Genomic DNA, 26,613 nt, shown 5'->3' with positions numbered 1-26,613 from the left:
GGTGGAGGACGTTGGAGATGGTTTCTGGACATAACTGACCTGTGTTTTAGAGGACAAGAGAAAAAGAATTCCAAGGCTGAAGGCCAGCATTTGAAATCTCTAGTTCCCACAGAGTAATGAGACCTGGTTCTGCAAGTCTTAAGTGAAAATCTATTGCATTACTTTATAGTCAGGTCTTGTATCCTCAAATTTCTTGAATGAATACCTTGTGTGCCATCTCTATTTATGTCACCACATTTGCATATTACTCCAACTGTCTTGCTCTCTCTTCTTCTTTCTATTTCAGAACAGCACCGGCTGGTGCCTCGGCCAGGCCCAAGCATTTGGTGGACACACTTGACGCCGTAAGGGATCTTCAGTTAAGGTGTCCACGGTTAGCTCAGATTGGGAGGGCACGGACCTTCCAGCAGCGTAGGCTACTGGAGGGTGTGTTGGTTGAAGGTGGGTGAGAGTTTGGTACATGAAAGGGGGTGGGCTGCACTAAGGGCAGAGAAAGGAAAGCCAAGTGAGCTGAAGGACGCACAGTGGCGGAAAAAAACTGACTCTACTTGTCCCCCTGGAAGGACGTGTTTGGTTGCCTGAGGTTGTGGTGGCTGTTAGAGGATTTGAAGACGTCCAGCCTTGCAAGATACTCAAGGACCGTACGTCCTGGAAATAGCACGACCTCTCCAGGGACTGGAGGAAACAGATCGGGGGTGCGGGGAAGGCAGTGAAAACTGATAAAGGGCTGTTGTGCCCGAAACAGCTAACATCCGCAGAGTTTGGATCAGACCTACACTAAGTTAGGTAAGGCTGTAGTTCTGGAAAGTATTCGTTTAGGTCTAATGGGCTCTCTTTAAAAGGGCTGTATTTTCTCTTTCTTAATATGATCTGGTAATATGAGATTTACTATTCCCAAGAACTAGATAAGGGAGTCAGGGAGTAGTCAGAGGGCCGGTTTCTGACGAGAGCTGTACCACTTACCTGTGTTACCTGAAGCAAGTCACCAGATTTCTCTGTTTTCAGTGCCTGCATCTATAAGATGGATGTTGAATAAACGATCACTTTGCTCTCTAGACCTTCTAAATCAAACACTCTATCTAGTTCAGTTACCATGCATCTTTCAAGGCAGTGGTTCCAAGCAGGTGCGATTTCCCTCCAGGAAACAGTTGGCAATGTTTGGTGACATTTTTGGTTGTCATGATGGAAGGGCAATGGGGAGGAGGGTACTACTGGCATCTAGCGGAGGCTGCTGTGAACACTCCTGCGAGGCCCAGGACAGCCCCCACGACAGAGACTCATCCAACACCAAAGTCTGTAGTACCCAGGCTGAGAAACCTGCTGGAGTAATTGATACTCAAAAGAGGAAACAACACTGTCTTTTTCTCTGTAAGTGTGGCCAGGAAAAGTTACAGTAGGTTCCATGCTGTGAGCTCCATGACAGTACCATGGCGTGTTAGAGATACCATGTTGACATGCCTTTTCCCCCTTGTAGAGTGTGCACTACAAACATGAACTGTCTTTCTCAATAGGTTTCATTTAAGATGATGAAATAAACTCTAATTGAATGTGCCATCTGGGAACACTGAACTTCACGGAGAGAGCAGTGAGCCTGATCCACATCACGCTACACCCCCGCTGTGCAAGTCTGAGTGTGAAATGCCTGTTTGCTCCATGGCTGCCACACCATGCATTTTTAAAACACCTTTCTATAAAGAAGCTCAGAGTGCTACATTTAACATGGTAACACTAATCCTCTAGTGGAGCGTGTGTTGCATTTTTAGGGCAACTGAAGCACAAGGGATACGGTGGTAGATCTGGGATCAAGACTTGGCTGTGCTGGTTCCCGGCTGTAGGTTCAATGCATTAGCAGGTTTTGCCAGTCGCCAATGTTTCTGCACACACATGTTTTCCCTGTAAGTTGTGCCTCTTCAAGAGAGGCTGCAATAAATCTTCTTGTGAGGATTAAGTGAGATAACGCATAAGGAAGCAGATGCCCAGAGAACCTTTGTGTTCTCTGAAAGGGCTGAGCTAATGTTGAGCGGCAGCCGTGGGGGAATCTGGAGATTGAATGTCACCTCCATGCTGTTCCCTCGCCTCAGCCCGTTTCCTAATTTGAAGCAAGTGGCGATTGAAAGTTAAGGAGGTTTGCTCTGCCCAATCTGGATGTGTTCCACGTTCAGGTAATACAGGAGAATAAGACAAGCGGCACCCAAACTGCCTCATTTCAATGCTCCACGATCACGAGGACTAACTGCTGTGCTAGCAAGAATGAGAATTTATTTAGGCTCGCCGGATCAATGGACACATTCCATTTCCTACATGCACAGCCCAGTCCTGTCCCTGCCCCTGCATGTGCGTTCCAAAGAGGCCCTGAGCTGGGGAAGCCTCCAGATGGCTGCAAGTCCCCACTCCTTGGCGTGGGGTCCCCTCCTGCGGGGGAGAGCCCTGCAGGCTGGTTACAGCCACTGTGGTCTTTTTGTATTCACCTCCAGCCTCTCCTCTCTGTCCCTCTACCTATGGAGTTTTAATCTTTTTCTGATTCAAAATCGATATACCATAAGAGGAATAAATCCTGAGAGGCTGTATGAAAATCCAGTTCTGTTCTTGATGGGTGACTATAGGAAACAAGATCTTGAAGGGTGGTGAGGATGTCACAGAAGAGAAAGCGGCTAGCATGCAATTTACAGACATTTTCTTTTCCTTTGTAGAGGTGGACTTCAGTTTGGTTCCAGATGGGTGGTCCGGCTACTCTGCTGGCAACATTTTTCAGGGCAAAGCTTTTGTTGTTGGATTGATTTCAGGGAAAGCCCTCAGTGTTCCATAGAGTAAAGATGTTTCTAAAGAAATATTTGTGACATTGCCCATCTTGAAGATTGACTTTTCTGGGTTGCTCAAATATCAATGTCAACATATACTCTTCCATATAAAATCCATCTTGTAATAAGAACTACCAGTCAAAATGCTGGTGCAAATAAGATTTCATAAAAGAGATGACCTGAACAACCTTCTTAGTGTACAGGGAGACCAGAGTGAGTTTAAGCTGTTTGCCCTGCACTCCAACACTCCCCAGTGTGCTTGAGACTAGTAAGCTGTGTTCAACAAGGATCTCCTTAAATAAGGGAGACACTAATCTGGATTCTTTTCATTGAAAATTTCAGAAATCTAACTTAAACTTTTTAAAGAGGGTGGGGATGGGGAATATGATGACTGTTATAATTATTGTGAGCTTTAAGCTTGGCTGGATCCAAGTACTCAAACAGTGTTATCAGCAATTTCCATCTTGACTCTGGTTAACCCTCTGTGGGCTTTACCCTTTGACCCTAAGCTAATGGCAAAATGAGCATCCATCATATTCACTGATCTACCAGCTTCCAGTCTAGTAGAAAGAGGTGAGAAATGAGCAAAAGTTCTGGGCTTGAGTTTCCTCTATGTGGTTCTCATCTCTATATCTCTCTCACTACACTTCCCTGAAACTATTCTACTCAAAGTCACCAAAGTCTAGACCATACATCTCAGGTGCCTGAGATGGTCCCAGCCTATGTCTGCTTTCTGGGCATAAGTAGTAATAACATTCTGCTGTAGCCGTTCTCAGGGATGGCCCCAATCATCCTAGCCTCCCACTGCTCACACTCCTCCGTGGTCTCTCACAAACTGGGCAGGGCCGACCTGTGGAAACACTCCAGCCTTGCTTTCAAGGGTTGCCTGACCTGAGGGAAGACAGCTTCCATGTTGGAGGCCCATGTGGGGAGGCACTAAAACCCCCACCGACCACTAGCACTAAGTTGTCAGCCAGGTGACTGAGCCTCCTTGGAAGCGGATCTTACAGCCACAGTCGAGCCTTCTGGTGACCGCAGCCCCAGCCAGTATCTGACTGCCATTTCATGACAGGGCTGCCGCCAGACCATTCAGCAAATCCACTCCCGACTGCTAGACCCACCTAAACGGTATGAGATAAATGTTTGTTGTTGCATTAAGCCACTGAGCTTTGGGGTAATTTGTTATAGTAGTAGTCACTAATACACATCCTCTTTTACTCTAAATAATGTCCCAGCTTAGAAAATAAATTAATTCTTCACCTACCAATGACTTCCATGGCAGCAATGCCAGTCTTCAGTTCTCAGTTAATCCTTACACTCATTTACTCAACGTAAATGAGTAAGATGCAGCTGACCACCCCCTACTCTTGGAGACGCTTTCTTCCCTGGGCCTTCAGGGTGCCCCTCTCGCCAGCTGCTCCTGCTTAGGGTTTCTGCCACACTCTCATCCTTCTCTTAGCTCCCATGCTGCAGCTTTCCAGGATCCCTGAGAAGAAGTCCTCAGAACTTGTCTCTTATTTGTTAATGCTTAGTACCTGGATGATTTCCCTTAGTCCAATGAATTTAGAAGATGAAGACACTCAATTTTAGATTCCCAGTCCTGGTTTCTTCCTATGCTCCAGTCTCACATATTCTGCTACCTAATCAAAACCTTGACTGCATGCTTAATAGGCATCTTGAAATCAACATGCCCATAACCAAAGTTTTGATCTTACTCCTTAATAAGCCGGCTTCCTCCTGAGGCTTCCCCATCCCAGTGAAGGATGACTGGCTCTATTCCTCCAGTTTCTCAGGCTAAAAAAACTTGGAGTCATCCTTAACTCTTTTTCCCTCCCACCTCAACGTCCAACTGGTCAGGAAACTCTGAGTCCAACCATGTTCTCCAACCCTACCACCACTACCCTGTTCCAAGGTACCAGCATCTTTCACCTGTAGTATTTCAACAGCCCCCGAATGGTCTCCCTACTCTCCCCCTCCGCCCCCTTCAGTCTATTCACTACACCCCAACCAGAGTGTGATGATTCTAAAACCTGTATCAGATCATGTTACTTCTCTGTGGAGCCTCCTACAATGGCTTCTTGACTATCTCAGAAGAAAATCTAAAGCCCTTCCTAAGGCCTGCAAGACTCTATATAATCTGACTCCTTCACTACCTGACATTTCCTCCTCATTCACCCTACTCCAACCACACTCACTTCCTTGGGGTTGCTTGAAGATGTCAGGTGCAATCCTACCTCAGGGCCTTTGCACATGTAGGTTCCTTCGCCTGGGGTGCTCTTCCCCCAGATTTCCATATGGCCACCTCTTTCACTTTATTCGGTCTCAGCTCAAAGATCACCTTGCTAGAGTAGCCCTTGCTGATAGGATCTACCTAGATCCTTCCCCAATTTTCTCCCTCTAGAATGTGAACTTCTTAAGAGAAGAACTGCTCTTCACTGCAAAGGCCATTGATAAAAATCTCTGTGGGTTATTGGTGCTGGCAACTCCTGCCACAATGGAAAATGGTGCCATTGGCTTCAGCATCCTCAGCCAATGGCAACTTGAGCATGGTCCTCCACACTTTTACAGCTGCACAACCAGCCTTGGAGCAGTTTGATGGGCATCAAGAGAGAAGCAGTGTGACTGCTGGGCACTGACAGCAGAGCTGGGTGCGTGTGGTTAATAGTAAGAGTCATCCCCAAGGAAAATGGGATGAAGAAAGGAGAACAGCAGATATCTTTTGGAGCCAACAGAACTGATACACAGAATACAAGTGAGACAATCTCTAGGAGAACCCAGAACCCTTAGCCAGGTCGTCAGCACCTCAAGCAAGGTTCATGATTATCCTCCTCACAGCTGCACTCTCCACCCCATGACCCATACCTCTCAGCAACTCAGTAGATATTTGTTGAATTTATCCATGGCTCTGCATGAAGAGTTCGAGGACAGCCAGAAGTTCAGAGACTAGACGAGTGGAGACCCAGGAATATTGACCTGTGATTGTTGAAATCCTATTTTTATCCCCAGATAGGTTTGGTCAGGGGTATACTTGTACACTAGGAAGGTGTTTGTAAAATTTTCTTTGTGTTCAAAGTCTCTACCCTTGTGGATCCATGAACTGTAGAATTCCCAACCTGATGCTACGCCTGTGGGCCTGCTTCACAACTCAGAGCTCAGAGAGCTTCTAGCTCATTATTCTAGTTGCTCTTAGCCTAGAAATTATTTAGAATTTTTTCCTCCTTTCTGCTGTTGTCATCTTTGGCTTTTGCTGGCAGTAGAAATAGAACTGCCTCACCCCCTTTCTTAAAATACTATGAAATTTTCTGATGTTCACTGGGTGAGTCGTTGACTCACGCTGCAGGAAATCTGGGAGTTGAAGATACGACCAGATAGTTAAGTCCCAACTCTTTCAAATAAACCTCCTTCTCCCTTTCTATTGTTCCTTCCTTAACTTCTTATTGTCAGCTATGTGCCAAGCACTATGTGATACACTGGGACGACAGTGATAAAAGACATCTCATTTGTTTTAAATGTTTTTGATAAGTAAAAACAAAAGATGGAGCTATAATGCTTAAAAAAAACAAATTGTTGTTTAGCTTAGACTCTGAAATTTTTCTCTGCTTTTAGCCTGTCGGTGTCTAAGGCTGGATATTGTTATGTGAGGGAGAATTGTGATTATATAGGGAATGAGGATCTTAAAGAGTTTCCATCCAGATGTTAGATCAAAGAGATTATGATTCATTCAACTGAGGAGCTGGACTTTTGAAGGTCTATCCAAGTCTTGGCACCTTTGAGATTTGTCTGTTACTATTCAAAACTTTGTATGTGTTATTCCATGTAAATATTATGCAATGAATCAAAAATGAATACCAGGTTGAAAGATGTAATAAGAGTTCCTTGTACCACTAAAGTCTACCTTTGTGAGTCGAGGTTACCATGAAGACCACACTGCATGACCAAGAGCCCACAGATCAGACTGGGCGAAACGCTGCTGCTATTTCCAGAGCTCGCTGCTATTTAAAGTGCTCTGTGGGTCCAGCTGGGTTCCCACCCTTTCCCGATTTATTTCCCAGGGCTGCTTCATTTATTGCCCTTTTCTCTTATTGTCCATAGTAGGCCATTTTTTGAGGTGGCATTTTGGCACATCCCCATTAAAGTATTTTGGGGGCCCATATTTTCTACTTGATTTTAAATCACAATAGCCATGATGGTGACAGGGCATCTTTTTGACGTCTTTCCAGAATGGTGTGAGCATGAGCCAGTTCTTACCATTTCATGGTAGATGTGGCTGGAGTGACTGTTTTCCAAACCAAATTAGGCTAATCTGTAAGACATGAGATGAATTTAAAGCCCTAGAAGTATCTAAGTACTGGGGTGGGGTGGTCACTGTTACAGGCTTAGTTCCAAAGACATCAGACTATGGTATGTATGTCCGGGCTTTGTAGACGTGGAGAGCGTGAACTCCACTCTTGTGGTTACAAGCTTCATTCTCTGCTGAGGGCTTCAGAGCCTCAGGTGGGTCCACCCCACACACAGGTGAGTTTTTACTTCTTTGTCAATTAATGTTTTCCAGACACTGTATTACCTCTTGGGTAAATATCTCATTTTCATCAGTGTAATATAACTAAACTATTTCTAGAGGATCAGATAATTTGAGTGTGGCTGTGTTAAGTCTTTCCTTAAATGGAACTTGACTAAGCAGGAAGGAAGCTTTAGTAGACATTGCAGACTAATGTTGGGTCTTTTTTTTGTTTTTGTTTTTTTGCTTTTTTCAAGTGGGTTATTTAGAGTAGAATAGCAATTAATTAAAGTTAATTACATAGGAACATTTTATGTAATAATATTCATTTATGTTTTCTCATTCTACAGCATTCAGCATGTGACAAAGGAGTTAGGGAAAAGATTAATCAAATTTGGAGCCCTTCAACTAACGCATTCTGTATACTTGAAGAATCATTTTGTATAACTCCCATGCTTTTGATATTTTCTGAAACATGTTGGACAGAGGTCATTGTGCATTATTAACAGGGTCCTGTTTAATAACAATGATGCACACTGATCTCCCTCCAACATGTACTGACTTTCCTGCTTATAACATCCTCACTATGCTTTACAAATATTTTCCTAAACGCTGGTCTGTTTGCAGACACTTCATCAGTGGCATACCAAGAACTAAGAGCCTGCTGAGTTTAGGATCCTCTTTCTTGTACATCCCTGTCATTCTGCTCTGCAAAGATAGGTATGGCAGTGTGTAGGCAAAGCCATCTGTAGTGACACACACAGGATCAAAAACACAAACTCTTTAGCAACCTGATTTTTTTCACTGAAAACCATAATGTGGCTCTACTGTAATATCTTTTGTAACGATGTGCACAGCTTTGCATTGCATGCATGTGCCACAATTTATTCCAACAAACCCCATTAACTGACACTTGGGTTGTTTCCCTTTTTTAGTTATTTGTAAACAATGATAGAATTAATATTTGAGGAAACATATCTTTGACTACTTGAGCAAATATTTCTATAGAACAAATTCCTAGAAGGGGAAGTTTTGGTTCAAGGGAAATGTACATTTAAGTAGGTATTACTTAATGGTAGGTATTACTAAAAGACAGTTCTTGCTAACTCTGGGAATCAGCATTTTTAATCTTCACCAATTTGATGTGCCAAAACTCATATTGTTGTTTTAGTTTGCATTTATTTGAGTAGTAAAGAGCCTGAATATCTTTTCATGTATTTATCAGCCATTTTATTTTTTCATTTGAAAAGTGCTTTACTCATGAGCTTTGTTCATGGTTATGTTGTATTGCTCTTTCTCTCATTAAGTTATGCAAACTCCTTATATGTTACAGAAAAAACCCTGCACTTTTCACATGGATTGCAACCATTTTTATACTGATGAAATATTCATTCCAATTATTGTAATCAATACAAATATTGATTCCAGTAATTTTTATTCCACTCTATTAGTCAAGTCACTCTCACTTAATTCTTTGGAAATTCCTGTAAATTTTTATAAGGAGTTTTAATAAGACATTTGTTTTACTATTGTTATCAAAAAGGAGCAAGAACCATTGCCTAGATATAGAATACACAATGAAATGTAAATAATTTTTTATTAAGTATGCAAGGCTTAATGTCTGTAAGGATAAAACCTATTATTTTCCAGAAGATTCTAGAGGCCTGGAAATTCTTGGAGACCAAAAGTCTCGCACCATTAATGGGGACACTTCAGGCATGAGAGAGAGAGAGAGACTACCTGTATCCCCTCAAAACACAACATTATCGGCTACCGCCCAAGTGGGGTGTATTGTAGAAAGAACGTGGGGCATTCAAATGTTCTGGTTCGTCACTCATAGATCCTGTGACCTTGTCTTCCAGAGCATCCACCTCCTCATCTGTCAAGTGCACACACTTACACCTGACCTATAGGGTTACTGCGTGTATTAAATGAGGTACAATATGAAAGAGGTCTATACATATTAGATGCTCAGTAAATATTACTGTTCCTAATCCCATAAGTTGTCTTATGAAAAAATTGTGCCTATAGCTCCTCAGCTGTGACAGGAACATTTGAAACGTAAAATCACCAAGTCCATAAAGGTTCAGCTTTTTTCTTGAAACACTCTATTGCTGAAATTTCTCACAAGTAAATCAAGATATACTTGATTTTGTAGAACAAAGTTGAAACTATATTCTGTGCAAGATAGTTCATAGCCTCTGAACATTTTCAATATTTAATGTTAATGTTAAAAATAATGTTTTCCAGGGAAAGGACATGCTGCACGACAAATATTGGGGGCCATAAACCACGTAAGTAAACTGAGAGGTTGTTTGTGGTCCAGGAAGTGGATCGGGGAGCTTGGGTGTATGACAGATTCCTTTTAGATCTACTTTGGCAGAAAAGATCTCAAACATTTTTAGGCTATAGTCTTGGGGAGAGAAAACATGGCAGCTGTGATTGGCCATGTCTATGTATGTACTCTGGATTTCATGTGATGAAAAGGGCACTTCAGCTCTGTGGCCTTTCCCCAAAAAACACTATAACTCCCATTTAATCATGAGGAAACCATTAGACAAATCCCAACTGAGGAAGATGCTACACAATGTCTGACCAGTGTGTCTCAAAACTGGCAGGGTCCTCAAAACCAGGAAAGTCTAAGAAACTGTCACAGCCGGGAGGAGCCTGAGGGAGACATGATGACCAGATGTGATGTGGGTCCTTGGTGGGATCCAGGCACAGAAAAAGGAAAGTGGGCAAAAACTACGGAAATCCCAATATGGGAACTTCAGCTAATACTAAGATATTACTATTAGTTCGTTCATTAACTGTAAAGAATGCCCTAGACTAACGTAGGATATTACTAATGGGGGAAATGAGGTTTGGGGGAGCAAGTGAGAACTCTATGCACAGCCTTCACAGTTTTTCTGTAAACCTAAAACCGTTCTAAAATAGTTTATTTAACTCATTGGATCACCATCCATTCCACTCCTACTTACTACTCACAAAAAGCAAAAAATTAAACTTCTCTAATGTGCCTGAAAAAATTATATGCTTCCGAGGGTAAAGTTTCCAACCTCACATGTCAGCATTTAATCTTCTCCTGCTGTGTCTCAGATACTGGTCCTCTCTCCTTATCCCCATGGCCCACGTCCATGAGTGATACCATAATTGTGTCTTTGTTAAGTAAATTTCGAATTCTAGGCAAATCAAGTGGAGTCCCTGTCATAAAGTAAGCCTATTCTACAAGAAGCCCATCTGGAGCTCTGGGGACCACACCCCTGGGTAATCTGCATGTGAGCAAGCAGCCAGCCCTCCTCACAGTCACAGCCACACGTGGTAACATAACTTACCCCTGCACAAGAGAGCAAGATTCAAAAATGAGAGCTGATCTCATGGCAGCCCTGCTCTCCTGGCCTGTAAATTTGGATTGGGTATTACACGGTCTTAAAAACAACCAGTTCAGGCAGAAATCACTGATACAACATTTAAAAACAAACAAACAAAAACACATCATTTCTCAGCCAGCTAATGAGCTAGGGATTTGTCCATATTTTATTTAAATTAATGAACCAAAACATTTATCAGACTAATTGACTAATGTAAATTTGCACATTCAAATGGATGCATATTCCAAGCTAATGTGGCATGTTCTGTCCATCTATACACTCCAGAGTCCTGTACCATTTGCAGAGCATGTGGAATACAGAGAAATATCAAGTTCATATCTCAGTGTGTGTGTATCTCTGTGTGAGGGCATGCTATCCCATGTGTGTATACATTCGTTTAATGTTGGTTACTAATAAAGTTGAGCCAGAGGAAGGAAAGGGCTAAGATATCTTATATTTAGTAGTCTTTCCAAATCCATTTTAAATGAAATTGTTGCTTAGTCTTTTCTTTTATGTCAATAATGAAAAATGGTGGGGATGACAAATGAGTCTTGACTTTTCAGGTCCTGAGGATGGTAACAGAAGGGACCCAGCAGGTCTGCCCACTCCTGTAGTTAATTAAAGTATTTTCACATTCTCCAGGGTGTAGCACACACCGGGCACTGAGCCCCAGAGAGACTTGTGCAGTCTAATGATCACACATTCAAATAAACACAGTGGGGGGCCACCAGGGAACAGATCGCCTTCCCCTCCTCATTAGCGTCTGCAATGCTCTGCAAACATCTGAAATGCACTGCCTCCATTCCTTATGAATAATAAATATTAGTCAGCTCCCAGTTGCTCAGTGGCCCAAGGCAAGGCGGACACCTACCTGCTCAGCTGAGATCTCCCGGGGGCAGGGAGTGACATTTGCGGCTCAGAGCTTTCTTCATTGCATTCACCAAGAGGTTCTTGCCAAAGCAGATTTCCTGGGATTTGTTACATTCCTTTGTCTGGATTGCACTGTAAGTCTCATTTGTTGGTACCCTGAACAAGTTTTTCTGTTCATGAAAGATGAAGAGCTTTACAAGACTGATCTGGAGCTGTCAGAGGGTAAATCTGCACACCCCCAAATTATCATGAGGTGCCAAGTCTCAGAAAAACAAGACACATCTTAATTTTCAACATTCTTCCAAACTGCTAAGCTAAATTGTATGTAAGTCTCCCAAATACTTCAAATTTTAGTTGACAGAAAGCAGGGGTAATGTTACTTCAGAGAGGTAAAAAAAATCAGAGTCCAAAAAATCAGGGTAGGCACTAGATAACAGAAATAATGCTAGGATTTTGACACTTGTGAGCATTCGTAGAAGGTTTGGACTCCTATTTTAGTTATAACACCAGCACAACCTAGGTTAACAAGAATAACAACTTACGTTTTATTGTATATTGCCTTTCACAAAGTGCTATATATGTATATCAAACACATTTAATCCTCACAATAGGCTATATGAAAGAGAAGGTTATTGTTTTTATTGTATAAATAACAAAACTGAGGCTCAGAGAGGTTAAAGGACTGGGCCCAAATTACGCGGCCCATGGCAATGTTCATTATAACCATGCTGTATCTTGAAGGGCAATTTATATACATGTATTTCAGCCTTTTGCCTCAGTGAGTACTGACTTTACGCCTTTGTTTTGTAAAGAATTCTACCTGTATATCTGTAGCACGGAAAGGTTTAATTTCTTTTGATATATATTTGGTTGGTTTTGAAACAGCCTAGCTGCTCTAAGCTAAAAAGGAAGTTAGAAAAACATTGAATTCTTCTGTCATTCATTTAGTGACAGCCTGAATTAATTAGCAATAGCTGAGGTGGTCATAGTGATACGACATTCTTCAGTGCATGAAAGATGCATCAGACGCTCAGGATCAAAGAGACAGATAGTGAGGAAGAGGAGGAGTAAAAGGTTCCTTCTCTTCCTCCTGAAACAGGTGTAGTTGGTGAATGTGACCCTGACACTGTGCAATATTTTGCACTCTCTAAAGCACTTTTATGGTTGGTGATATTATTTAAGTATCTCAAAAACCATCATCAGTAGGAAGATATCATCACAACTTGACAAAGACGAGCCATAGTTAACACTTGAAAAAGCCTTCCTTCCTTTCTCCCTTCCCTACGGTAGACTGACTGGTTGGAGGGGTCCGAGGCGTGGCTTGAATTCAGTACTTCTGACTGCTGGCCTCTCCCATTCCCCACTAAGACCACCTCCTCCCTCATGGCTGGGCACAGACTTCCCCAAATATACTCATACCCTGAGTGCACAGAAACGTTTATAACACTCATCTGGGCAAAGCAGTCTCAGAGCAAAGTGGCCTCAGTATTCTTGTGCCACCCCTGCCTCCTTGGTAGGGTTGTCAGATAAAATACCAGATGCTTGGTTAAATTTGAATGATTTTTTTAATACAAGTCTGTCCCATGCCCTAGTTATATAGATAATTATTTGTTGTTTATCTGACGTTTGACAAGTGTAATGGTGAGCACTGTGGACTCTGAAATTTGAATTTAACTGGCTTTCTTATAGTTTGCTTTGCTAATCCTACTCTACGGGGTCTGAGCTCTGCCTGCCCCTGGGCTACTCTGGACAGCGGTGTCTATTCTCTTCGGTCTCCCTGGGAAATTGCGAGCACTGTCAGGACAATGGCTCGGGGGCTCAGCCAACAGGAGGAACCCCCATGGCCGCTGGCTCTAAACCTTTGTCTTCAATCTCAAAATCTTGCTCCTGGTCATCTCGGGATATTCTTGAGACACACCACAAGCAGTCACTGTTGCGATGAGAAAAATACTCCAACTCTTGAATCTTTGAATGTCTTTGAGTACATTCTGCATGCAATGTTACTTGCATCAGTGCAGAACTTAATACATAAGTAAAACACCCTAAAAAAGAACAAATTACAAGCAGGTAAAAATAGTTCCAAAGGCCAGTGATGATCAGTAATAACCAGTTAATAATGAGATTAACAAGGTGGAGGGCTAGAATTTTAGAACAGACAAGTAACGAGACATTTACACTATAGTACATATATATTTTTTCTCTGCACGATTTGATAACATGTGTTTCTTAAAAAGTTGGATTTAGACTATTTCTATAATATTTTTATCTCAGGTAAAATTTTTATCTCAGGCTTATAAATGTATAGCTTAAATGGAATCTTGTGAAAGCAAATTTCCTCTGACTTTTCACACTATTTTTAGTATGAATTTACACCACAATCAACATTTGTTTGCAGTGTTAGGAAATCTGTTACCTGTAACACTCTTTATCCGGTCTGAGGCTTTGCCAGGCTGAATTTGAATGGTCAGAGGGTAGAGATGCACATACCCCCAAATCATCTTAGAGGGCCTGTGGCCTGAAAAAATATCCATGGAAAAATTCCATGTCCCACCAAACTGCTCAGCTGAGTATTACCACACTCTCCCTCCCAAGCCCCTTCCAGACGAGGGCAGTCAGGGATGCAAGGTGGGCGGGGCGTGGCTGTAACAGCAGCACAGGGGTCAGGAGTCAGAGGGACAGCTTGAACCCTGCTTCACTGCATGCCAGGGTGCGCCCTGGAACACGTAACTGAACCTCTCCCAGACTTCGGTTTCTCCATCTGTAATGTGGGGATAAAAAAGGCAGTTGCAGCATTAGGTTTTGTTGAAGATTAAATTAAATGAATTGTCATTTATAAAGGGCTTGCAACAGTGTGCACAGGAATTGGTATATAAGTGTTTGTTAATTTTTTTTGAGACAGGGTCTTGCTATGTTGCCCAGACTGGTCTCAAACTCACCCATACAAGTAGCTGGGACTAAGTGTTAATTAAATAAAATATACATAAACATATGTATGTATATATAATATATGTTATATATTATATGTTAAAATATGTGAGAGATAATATATCATATTATTTATGATATTATACATATACTTAACATATAAAATATATTATACATACTATATATCTTTTGTCATATTATGTTATGGTCATACTATATATTATATATACGCATACATATATTTTGTAATGAAGCCAGAGCCCAGGCTAACAAGGCAGTCCTGTATTCCTAAGACATTTTGGTGCAGTGAGCGCCTACGAAGAAACCCTGTGAGCACCCGGGGCACTGAGCAAGAGAGAAGGACAGACTGCCGAGGGGCAGCGCCCCTGCCTGGCTGCGCAGCCTGAATGCCTCACACTACAGCGGGTGGGCACTGCCGCCTCCCCCACAGGCTGGCGCTCTCCCCGGGTCTCAAGCCCAGGACTCCGTGGGGACGCAGGCTGTGTGCTGGCACTCGTCCTCCTGTCCAGGCAAAGGAGCAGGTTCCGCAGCAAATCTTTCAATGCTAAAAAACCCAGCGACTCCTACATTCCTGGGCCTGCAAAGTCCTTCTGTCACTGATGGGGAGAGACTCCACCTACTGCTCAGACACTTTCCAGAAACGAACCCATGCTGTCGCTCATGGGGGAGGAGTATCCACGGACTGGCACAGCTGCCTGGGGTTACTGTGTGTGGCATGTGCGTGCGTGTGATATGTGTGTAGTATGTGTGTGCAGGTAGTGTGTGCTATGTATGGTGTGGCATGTGCAGGTAGTGTGTGCTATGTATGGTGTGGCATGTGCAGGTAGTATGTGCTATGTATGGTGTGTGGGGTGTGTGTGTGTTTCCTTTGCAGGCATTTCCGTGCTTTTGTCACCTGTGTGTATTTGGTTTTAGCTTGTAGAGGCATCTCCCATTCCTCCCAAACATGTGGTGTAGTTAGAGGGCTCTTGTTGCTTTTCCTCATCTGTTTTAGGGATCCCCCCCCCACAGATAGTAGGCTTTGGCGTATCCATGCACAAGTCTGCCCCCATCCCAATAAAGGCTCAGTACAGTGGCCCAGAGCTTAGCTAAAAAAGCATTCAGAATCCTCGGAAAGCCAACAGGACCCACAGTTGCAGTTTTGCTGGAAGATATGAGAGCACTTGCAATGCTTTGGCTCTCCTGCAAAATCTAGGCCCCAGAACCAAATACCTGCCTGCTCACTGAAGGAATTGGCTGCTGGAGGTCATCCTAAATGCAGGTAAATGGCTTGCTTGGCACCTGGAAGAGAACCTCCTCTTATCAATGATTGCAGAACAAGACTAAAATAGTCCCCTCTCAAATGCTTGGATAACTTCCTTAAAGAGAGCTTAAGAGGGCAGTTTTGAACCTGCCAGTCAAAAAAGACTGAGAACTTCCAGCATTCAAATTTAAACACTACTCAGGTTAGGGGTGTGCTCTCAGCTGGTGGACTGAAGGGACCATTCTGGCTAATGAGTCCCCTTAACAAGCTCTGGACGGATTCTCAGCCCAGAAGCCCAATGGCCACGTTGTGTCATCCCCCTGCCTCTCCCTCCTCTCTCCTGCCTCCCTCCTCCTCACTTCCCCTTCTCTCACAGGTGGGCGCCCACCACCCCAATCCTACACACAGGCTGTGCATTCCTTCCTCTTTCTATGGTGAACACGACTTCAGAGATTCTCTTTGTAGGGTTTTCACTTCCTTGTCAGAGACTCGATCAGGCCGAAAATACACGTCAACAACATTTGGGAAAATCCCTTGGGTCACAGCCACCTCTGCACCCATTTTCTTAGGACAGATGGTATTTTATGACAGCTGCCAGATTTACCAAGAGAAAAGACAACGTTGCATGCTCTCCCAAACCTCAGGAGGGTTATGGTTGGAGATTCTCCTGGTCTCCTAAGTCTAGGAAAAGATTCAAGTGAAGGCAGGAAGCTTACTAGGGAGAGGGGAAATGTCACAGGTTTCAGTTCTCTTCTAATTTAGCTGCACATCGCTTTGATTGGCTGTCTGTTTGCCCCTCCCACACCCCCTCTAGTTCTATGCATATGCTCTTGGGGAAAGGCCTTTGAAAAAATTCCATTAATGGATTTTTTACTGGGGGTAAATTTTCTTCATCATGTTTACTGTACATTTCCACTTTAGCTACGCGATTGGCTATTCTTAAGAGCAATTCTAGCAGTTTTTTACTTCTGGAAATGAAAAGACCTCTTTGTCTCCATTTTGGTTTTTTCCCCCCAAAATGAAAAGTATTTTGAAGTGTCCAGTTAGCATCCTGTCTCTCCGGTGTACTGTGTTAGAGATCGCAATCATTTCTCACCCTGACCCTTTAATCTTCCAGAAGAATCTTCAACCATGACCCTCTTGAGAGTTTGAGAGATCATGCAACATTGTCTTTTCTCTCTTAAGCCACATGGGGTTGGCCCAGGAGTGGGCAATTGTTCTGAAGCACTTTTTTGCATGTCATCGTCGACTGAAGTCCTTTCACAAAAGTGTGACTGGCTGATCTGTTGGAACGGAGATGAAAAAGCACTGTCAGCTGATAGGAAAGCTGTCCCCGCCTTGTCATACAGACTGCAGCACTGGGAACGCCATTTGGGAGCCTACGGGAGGCAGGCGGGTGGAGGAAACTGGTGAGCATGAGAGAGAGGACAGCAGAGGTGAAGGGGACGGTGTGGCCCCTGAGAGAACGTAAGTGTGGGAGACTCGGTCCCTGATGTTTCCATTCTAGTCCCAATGAGGCCAGGGTAGAGTTTTACTGCCAGCCATGACATTGCCCACTATAGCCTTAACATAGGTCTTCCTCTTATGCCACTTTGTCTTTTACAACCAAATTTCCCAAGAACAAGTACTTCATGACAAAGACCACTAGTTTTGTTCTAGTACCTATTTTCTCCTTCCTCTTGGGTAGTGGAACTCTGATTCTTAACGAGCCCACTATATTTGGTACAGAGTTTGAATTTCCTATTTTTCCCTCATGGCTAGGAGTGGTCAGGTGATTCTGTATTGGTAAAACAAAGACATTCTTTTCTGTAACCACAGTAAAAACATTAAAATCAGGAAATTAACATTGATACTATTCTTTTATCTAATCCACAGGCCTTACTGCGATTTCAACAGCTGTCCCAGTAATGTGCTTTATGACAAAAGAAAGTCCTGAATGCTCTGCTCTATCAGTTGTCTGTCTTTTTAGTCTCCTTGAGTCTGAAATGGTTGTTCCTCAGTCTATCTTTGATTTTTATGACCTTGACAGTTTTGAAGGATAGGCTAGATATTTCCTCACAATGAGAGTCAGGTTACGCATTTTGGCAGTGACAGTGCAAAAGCGATGCCGTGTCCTCCCCAGTGCATCACGTAAGGAGGCACAGGATGCTAATGTATTCCCATATGGGACTTAGTCTGATCGCTTGGTGAAAGTGTTGTCTTCCAGGTTTTTCCACTATGTAGTTACTGTTTTTCTACTTTTATTATTTTAGAGCTACTGTTATTAGGGGCTTGTTCATGTAGCTATGCCTTGTTTGATGACCAACAGATAATAAAGGAAAGGTCATGCAAAGATAGTTTGCTCTATGAAGTTCTCTTCAATCACGTTGATGAGCTGTCTAGTGATCATTTAAAGACCTTGACTACATTATTAAATAGTCCTTTTTGATGCTGTGTTGGCAGTAATTAAACAAGCAAGGGGCCAACAGACTCTCAGCTAAACAGCTCTTTATTTGTACAGAAACAACTCTGAGCTAACTGTATACGAACTGAAGGTACCACAAATGTATGAAACTATCTACAGAAGAGAAGAGATTAGGAGAGAATGTCCCAGTAATCTGGGCGATCTAATCACCAGTATGGACTGCACCCACATCATTAGCATACAGGGTCTTTCAGCCACCAAGGAGGTTCTTGACGGGGCTTGCTGGGAGCACAAGTGGGCAGAGAAATGCTTGAGGACTAATACTATGCCCAGTAAGGAATTATTGTTTTCCAAACTCTGTTTCTTTCAGCTCTAAACCATGTAAGACCTAAACCTCATGAGAGTGAAAGAACCCATATTAATCCGGCTCTTGACTCATAAAAAATTGGTAATTCTTGTCATTAAAATAGGCAAAGCCCATTACAGGAAGCAGTGGCTAGAAGGTATTTTTGTTTTCAATGTCTTCATCTAAGTCAGAATTAAGATTGAATCAAATAGAAATTCTCACTCCAGTTCTAATCCAGCAGGTCTGACTCTCATGGTGAATGAAGCCTGTGGTGAAGCCATGAAATCCACCTGGCAACGCGTCTAACAGACGTCCCCAGGATTGTGCTGTGAGGAGCCTTCCCAGTCTGTAGCGTTTTTGGCCAGTCCAATTGTTCGAGGAGGATGGGAGGTTAAAATTTCAGCAAACATGCCAATTCACAAATTTCACAAACCTAACTGAAGCAAATGCAAGGAATGTGCTATCAGAAACAATAGGGGGTGTGATCCACGTGTTGCAATACCGAGATAAGGACAGTGATTGTTAATGTGTACTTTGTCTTAGAAGGAGCTGGATTTGGAGCTGTTTTGAGAATGTATCTATCCACTGCAACTACACACTTATTTCTCTGGAAAGATCTTGCAAAATCAATATAGAATCTTGATCAGTATTTTCCAAAAAATACGCTAAGTTACCCGACGTGTACTTTATTTCCTTACAGTTTTTTCAACATTAGAACTACTTTTTAAAATTATCACATTCATTTCTTACAGTCAATTATTGAACACAAAATGTGCTGAAGAGGCACATTTTGGCAAGGATAACTATGGTAGTTGTAAAAGAATGAAGGCAAACTCTTCTGAGAGAGAGAGTGGTATATACACATGTATGTGTGTGTATATATATATTCACTTTATAGTAATTGAGCATGGATGGTGGCATGCGAATATAATCAGTAAATCAATGGAAAGGAGCATCAGATGGAGCCGCGGCCACATGTCTCTATGGAAATTTGCTGTAATGACAACAGTGGCACTTGGAGTCAGAAAAAAAGAAGAAACCATGTTAGGACACTTGACAATACATTTGGGGAAAAAAACCTTAAATTTTCTCTTTATTTCATACTATCTCTAACGTAATCTTCAGATACAAAGTCCTACAAGCTAAATAAAAAGTATAAAATATTAGAATAAAATGTAAGAGTAATTTTCTTGAGATTGAAGTGGGAAAGGTCTTTAAAAAAAAACAAATTATTTATTTACAGATTTGAACTCACAAAATATATTGCCACTATTTAAAAAGACACTTAAAAAGTCAAATGACAAATTTTAATTAGATGAAAATATTTGTAGCATATATTTGTAGCATATGTAACAGTTAAGAGATTAATAACTACCATACATAAAGACTTAACACAAATAAGTAAAGCACAAATGACAAATAATATGTGGACAAAGAATGAGAAACTCACAGAAAAGATAGAGTTGCCTATTCAAACACATTAAAGTTTCCTCAGCCTCAAGAGTGTTAAGAAGAATTAAAGTAATGAGATTTGACTTTTACAAAAATGGAGATGATTACAAATCCGTTTAAGTTCGATAGCATGCTCTGATGGAACTGTGGGGAACCAGTATTCTCATGCACTGCTCGTTGGTGCGTAAGTCAATGTGACTATCTTCATGGGCATTTGGGCAATATCTACTAAAGTGAGAAGGATGCACTCTTTTTGACCCTGCACTTTCTTTTTTCAGTGTCTATCCCAGAAAAATTGTCTTATCAGGTATTTGAAGCACACAGTGCAGCACCCAGCCCAGAGTTAGATGCTGAAGCAAATCTCTAGGTCTAGAAATAACAGAGGTTTGATTATGTAACCTGCAAAGTTTTCTTTAGTTCTAAATATTGCACATCTGACTTTTAGATGAAATAGAGTGATGACTGGATGAGAACATTTTAGGTAATCTTTTTATAACTGACAACCTAGGTGGTTTCATTTTTATCATTTTCTAGAGTAGTGATTCCTAGAGGTGTAAATTCCTTGCCATAGAGATTCTGCCTTCTTCCTTGCACTGATGAGTAGAAACTTCTCTAGAAAAAAGTAAAACTACTTAATTTCCAGCAAAAATAAATGTGAGTTAATTACATTTCTTAAAGACTGCTGGCCAAAAAAGCCTGTTTATAATGCGACTCATGAGCAGCTCTTGTCCAGTGCAACACTATTGCTTACTGAAACCTGCAGCTGGAGACAACCTAGGCATAACTTCTAGTCATGGTCGTCTGTTATGAGAACTGCTGTAAATTTTGGGCAACTTGCTCTGGGCCCCTAAAGTACGTTACTCAAGACTTTTAAGTACTATGAATAATAAAAACTTCAGAATCCTATCTCTTTGATGGTCCTTTCTCTTGCAAAATTACTTTATACTGAAATCTCCCAACAGAGCACCAGTGAGACTGTCTGGAGCTCAAGCAAGAGCTGGTCACATCTGGGGTGTTCTACAGCCAACCTGGAACATAGATTTATTTTTCTCTGCTGGATTTACTCCCTATGGCCCTCCACGCTGTATTATAGAGACCAACTTTATTAAAAGCTGCTCTTCTACCTTCTATGATGTGTGTAATAATAAATAATGTACTTTCATGAACTGGAGACTTTTCTTGAGGGTCAAATTTGGCTCACATGAGAAATACAAGTCATCTAACTGCAATGTCATCTAAAAGTCCCCCAAGCGATGATCTGGTTTATGGGGTTTAAGTATCTACCCAATGACTGATAAAATTATAGGCACATATGCTTTCATAATCTAACAAATTCGTCAACCCCTTTATTTTTGTAGAACAGAAGAGCTAGGAGGGACTTTTATTATTATTATTGTTATTCTTTGAGGGAGGAGTCTCTACAAACTGAAGATCCTGGTAAACTTCCATTCAGGACCCTCTATTTATTAATAGTTTGCTTTAAGATGGAATAATACTTTTTGGAGTTTATAAATTCAAAAGAAGTAACTGTTTAATGTCAGGTTTCCCATGTGCTTCCAAAAAGTCATTTAAAATAAAGCGTTTAGGAATTCTACTTCTTGTAACAGAGGAGGAGTTTACGTGAAATAATTGTTTCTCAAATAACAATAAAAAACCATAAAACAAAAACTATCTGAAGTCCTTGGAGAGTAACTAAAAGCAGAAACTGGAGGAGAGTCCAGACTTGGAAGAAGAAATGACAGGAGGTGAGTTTTCTGTTTTTAATAGGTTCTCACCTAAGGGCAGGTCCTGCTCAGTGACCTGTAGAGCAGCTAGAACCAGCTAGGAATGAGTCACCTTAATCCTAACTAAACAGAGTGTCCTGACTGAGGGGGGGTTCAGAAGGCAGAGTCTGGGACTGCCACAGCAACTGGAAGGTGAGAGCCATAGAAGGAAGCTCAAATTCTGAAAATAAAATCTGCCCAGAGCTTCGCCTTACTCTTGAAGCATTCGTGCATGGGATAGACTCCAAGGCTCCAAGCAGTTTACTTAAAACTTAAATAACTAAACAGAGATTTCAGCCACTTCCCAACACAGTGGAGGCAGAATTTAAACTTTGAGTTCAATCAAGTGAACTAACTACTCAAACAAACAAACCAATCAATACTATTTGGTGAAACATATCAAAATCCATGGTCTTTACAAAGTATCATTCATTATGTCCAAGATGCAATGCAGGATTACTACACATACAAAAAAAAAATGCAAACATGACTCATAATCAGGAGAAAAGAAACTAATGGAGACCAACTTTGAGATGATGCAGATATTAAAATTACCAGACAAGTATTTTAAAGCAGTTATTATAACCATGCTCAATTACATAAAAGAAAAAACATTCATAATGAATGAATATACAGGAAATCTCATGCAGGAACATATTCAACTGGGAAAGAAAGTATCAAAAGGGAATTAATGGAAATTCTAGAACAAAAAATTAATTAAGCCTCTGCAATAATAAATTCACTGATAGCAGACTGGAGATGACGTAAGAAAAAGATAAACAGAAACAGAGCAATAGAAATTATTCAATCTGAAGAAGAAAGAGAAAAAAGATTGGGGGAAAAAATTAACAGTGCCTTAGTGGAACAATATCCACAGGTCTAACATATATTTAATTGAAATCCCAGGTTGAAAGGAAAGAGAGATGGGGGCAGATGAAATATTGGAAGAAACAGAGGCTGCAAACTTTCCAAATTTGGCAAAAAATGTTGAATGTTTAACCACATTTCATATTAGAGACCATAATCATTTGCTTCCTAAGAGAACTAAAAAGTGGATTGAAACTCCAACTTGTCAGGCTAGGCTTCTTTTATAAAAAGACGTTATTCTGATTGCCTGATGATATTTTATTTGGGTGGCAGAAAAATAGGCAAAATAAGAGTGGTCTTTCAAAATGGATGATTTGGTTTAATAAAGAAAATCTAAATCAGATGTTAATAAATAAATAGAAAAACCTAAAAACAAAATGAAAAACACAAAAAACAAAAGAAACAAAAGCAATAACAATGACAAGAACAACAAAAAACTACTATTGAACCATAATGGTCTGTAGAATATGTCCCAAATTACTAGCTTAAATTTCAAATTATCCTAAAAAAATCACATTACTGGGGAATAAAGTCAACTGGGAGAGTTTGGTTTGCCAGTAAACTTCTAAAGTATCTAAAGTAGACTCAGAATTTGAGATTGAAGGGACTTTTAGAGATAAGCAAAGTTGGTGAAAATGTTGAGGCCAGGGAGGGCTTGGAGCCAATTATCCCAATTCTACTTCTCATTTGTATAACCTGGGAACGTTAGTTAATCTTTGCTAATCTGGGAAACAGGCTTTTAAGAGAACTACATGAGGAATTTGGGCACTTACCACAGTATTTGGTCCAATTATCCACAAAGTTAGTGCCTGTCCCTAGTGATTTAACCAAGGCCACGTACCTCTCTAGGCATAGATCTACTCCCATCTGGTCTTGGACTCTGCCATGCAGCACTCTTCCTCTCCGCATTTCCCAGCCTTAAAATTTTCCTTCATTTCTTTGTTCCTGGGATCTAGGAACATAGTATTCCCAGAGAACTCAAATCAGGCACCACTGCTTTTTCTTTGGATCCCAGAAATGGAACCCTGAAAAAATAGCTAAATTCAAGCTGAAGCTACATTCTAATTACATATTGATGTAATTATCATGTCCATCACCATATCTCCTCTAATTACCTGAAAAGGAGGTTGTAAACATAATAGGAGGCATTAAGTGGAAGTTACATCCAGGCATGGTGAAAAGAGCACTAAGGAACTTCCAGTGTTACCCTCACCGGCTATGTGACCTGGTCAGAGACCTTCGTCTTTCTGACCCTAGGGTTTCTTTTTTCTTTTTTTTTTTTTTGATCTAATAAATTATATGTATGAGACTCTGTCCTATTTCTCCCACAGAATTCTTGTGAAAGACAGATAAAATGATGAATATTAAAGGGGCTCTGTAGATGATAAAATGTTATGTAAATGTGATTTTATCTTATCCATTTTTGACAGTTCCTTGAAGAGTTAACAGCACCAATCAAATTGTGATCACTGCTGAAACTAGATTTGTTTGCAGTGTGCTTCTTTCGTATGAGCACTCTCAGCATCTTTGGTTTATGTAACAATAAATCATATATGTGGTGCCAGATGTTCCTTTGTCCCCGAGTTCTGGGAAGCATGTCAGAAAATGTCAGAGGTGACCACTGAAAAGCATTCAGGGTGACCTAGTGAAGCTTTTGGTATTCAAGATTTATATCAAAGAAGGTAGACAGTCTTAGCTATTTAGTGCTTAATTTATTAGTTGATTGATGTTTAACCCAATGTGTATATTCACAAAAGTCTATATTAAAATACAAAACTTTTCAAATGAATATAAAAAATTTTAAATCATATTTATCTAAACTCACATATACAAAAATAATATGTAGTTGTAATTCACATAAGATTTGTTCTACTTCTTATAGCTGAGTAATATAGAATCCCTTTTGTTCTTCTGGAGAGAGTTGGAACCCATTCTATTAAGTGAAGTATCCCAAGAATGGAAAAATAAGCACCACATGTACTCACCAGCAAATCGGTTTCCCTGATCATCACCTAAGTGCACATTTGGGAATAACACCAACTGGGTTTCGGACAGAGGTGGGGGGTGGGGGGAGGGAATGGGGGTATAACTACATGATGAGTGTGATGCACACTGTCTGGGGAATGGACACGCTTGAAGCTCTGACTTGGGGGAATGGGCGGGACATGGGCAATATATATAACCTGAGCTTTTGTACCCCCATAATAAGCTGAAATAAAAAAATAAAAATAAAAAAAAGATTTGCTCTAAGCTGTCCTCTTTCTCTCTTGAAAATTATGGTTGAATGGAGAACAATTAATTTTCCTATTTGTCTGCAAAATACAGATGAGAGTCTGTCTCACTATATTTTTGTAAGTGATCTAACTTCCAAGGGAGAAGCAAAATAAAGGTTTAAGGCTAAGAACAGACATGTGACATTGTACCCATCATTACTAAGAAATTAAAACAGATTTCTTTCTGTTTGTGAAAAAACTCATCTCCTGTAGAACTCCAAATCGCATCATGACAGAAAGAGCTAAATTCCAAATTGACATTTGTCATCTCCCAAGATTCATTTCACTTTAAGTTCTAGGTCCCCTTCATTTATTTAGCCATTTCCAAATGAAGTTCAAGTCTGCCACCTCCTTTACTAACTTACATAAAAGAAAACCTACATTTATTAATCCTTTCTCCTCCTTGTGGAGGGAAGGGTTTTCTACGAGTCCCCATGTCTTGTTTTCAGCACTTCCTGTAGTTATGAGAAGCCTAGAAAACACATGGAGGCTGTCTTTAGCCAGGACATAGAATTCTATGATTATGCTACACCACTATTTTATTAACTTGCATTTTTACAAAAATGTGATTAAATAGAATGTGCCTTCATATGTCGATAAGTGGAAGGAGAATGATAAGCTAACAACTTAGTTTACTGTTTACCCTGTGTTGGGCAAACACATCAGATATGTGTTACTAATCCATTTGTAGTTACAGACACTCTCTTTGGAAAAATGCTCAAATATTCAAAATTGTTCATTCCGTTCATGGATCCACTAGGCAGCAAATGGCCTCAGATTAAGGAAACCCAAAGAATAAGGAAGGCAATATATTAATTTTTTAAAAAGACCATTTCTGTTCTCTTCTTAACCCACACATACAGTGAGCGAAAGAAGGATTTTGCATTCCTGTTTGACAGATTAGTGCTTGTTCACGACCAGTGGATCCCAAATGCCATTCAAGGAGGATATTGTTTTTCCTATTCCATAGTATGTTGAGGAAAAACAAGCACAACTAGAGGCTGTGCGCATAGTAGGGCAGGATTGTATCCCCTCCCGTCCCTTCTTGCCTTCTACATTTGGGGAGAACAGTGCTTTTTTAACAAGATAATTTTGAGGCTATCACATAAGAAGTGGTCAATATTAGCAAAAAAAAAAAAAAAAAAAAAAAAGGTGGTTTTGTTTGGTTGCTTTTTGTTTGTGTTTGTCTTGCAGATGCTCTCCCTGAGGAATCTGAAGGACCTAAGGCCTCGTCCGTGGGAACATGGTGAGGACCTGCCTTCGCGTGTCCTGGCGAGAGCCGTGGGGACCTGATGAGTTTCCTCTGGGATGGTGCTGGGACAGAGGACAGGAAGGATTGAGGGGGGTGCGGGGAAACGGGAGAGGAGTGAAGAGGAAGCGACATCAGAGAGAGGAGGAAACCCAAAGTGAGTTCTTTATGGGCTGAATAGTAACATGAAGGGAGTAGCAAGAAAAAAAAGATTTGCACCATTATATAAACTCTAACATATGTGACTCTCATTATAGTAAGGGAGCTTTTCCTTCAGGTACAAACTGAACTAATACACCATTCCAAACACTGCATTACTGGCGACAAGTTGGAGACTCTTGTTTTTTGAGGAAGGCTGGCCTTTATTCAGATGGAATGTGTGCTTCCTTCAGGGGGAAAGTCTAACCAGGAAAAATGTCAGCTGAAGTAAACGTGGTGCGGTTTGCAGACAGGCGGCTGGTCTCTGGATCACATTTTGAGTAACACTGGACCAGACAACATCTAAAGTAGTTGAAATTTAACACCAAGAATTT

This window comes from Lemur catta, chromosome 5 (assembly GCF_020740605.2).
Source record: "Lemur catta isolate mLemCat1 chromosome 5, mLemCat1.pri, whole genome shotgun sequence".
Lineage (NCBI taxonomy): Eukaryota > Metazoa > Chordata > Mammalia > Primates > Lemuridae > Lemur > Lemur catta.
Note: the sequence above shows the minus strand (reverse complement) of the source record.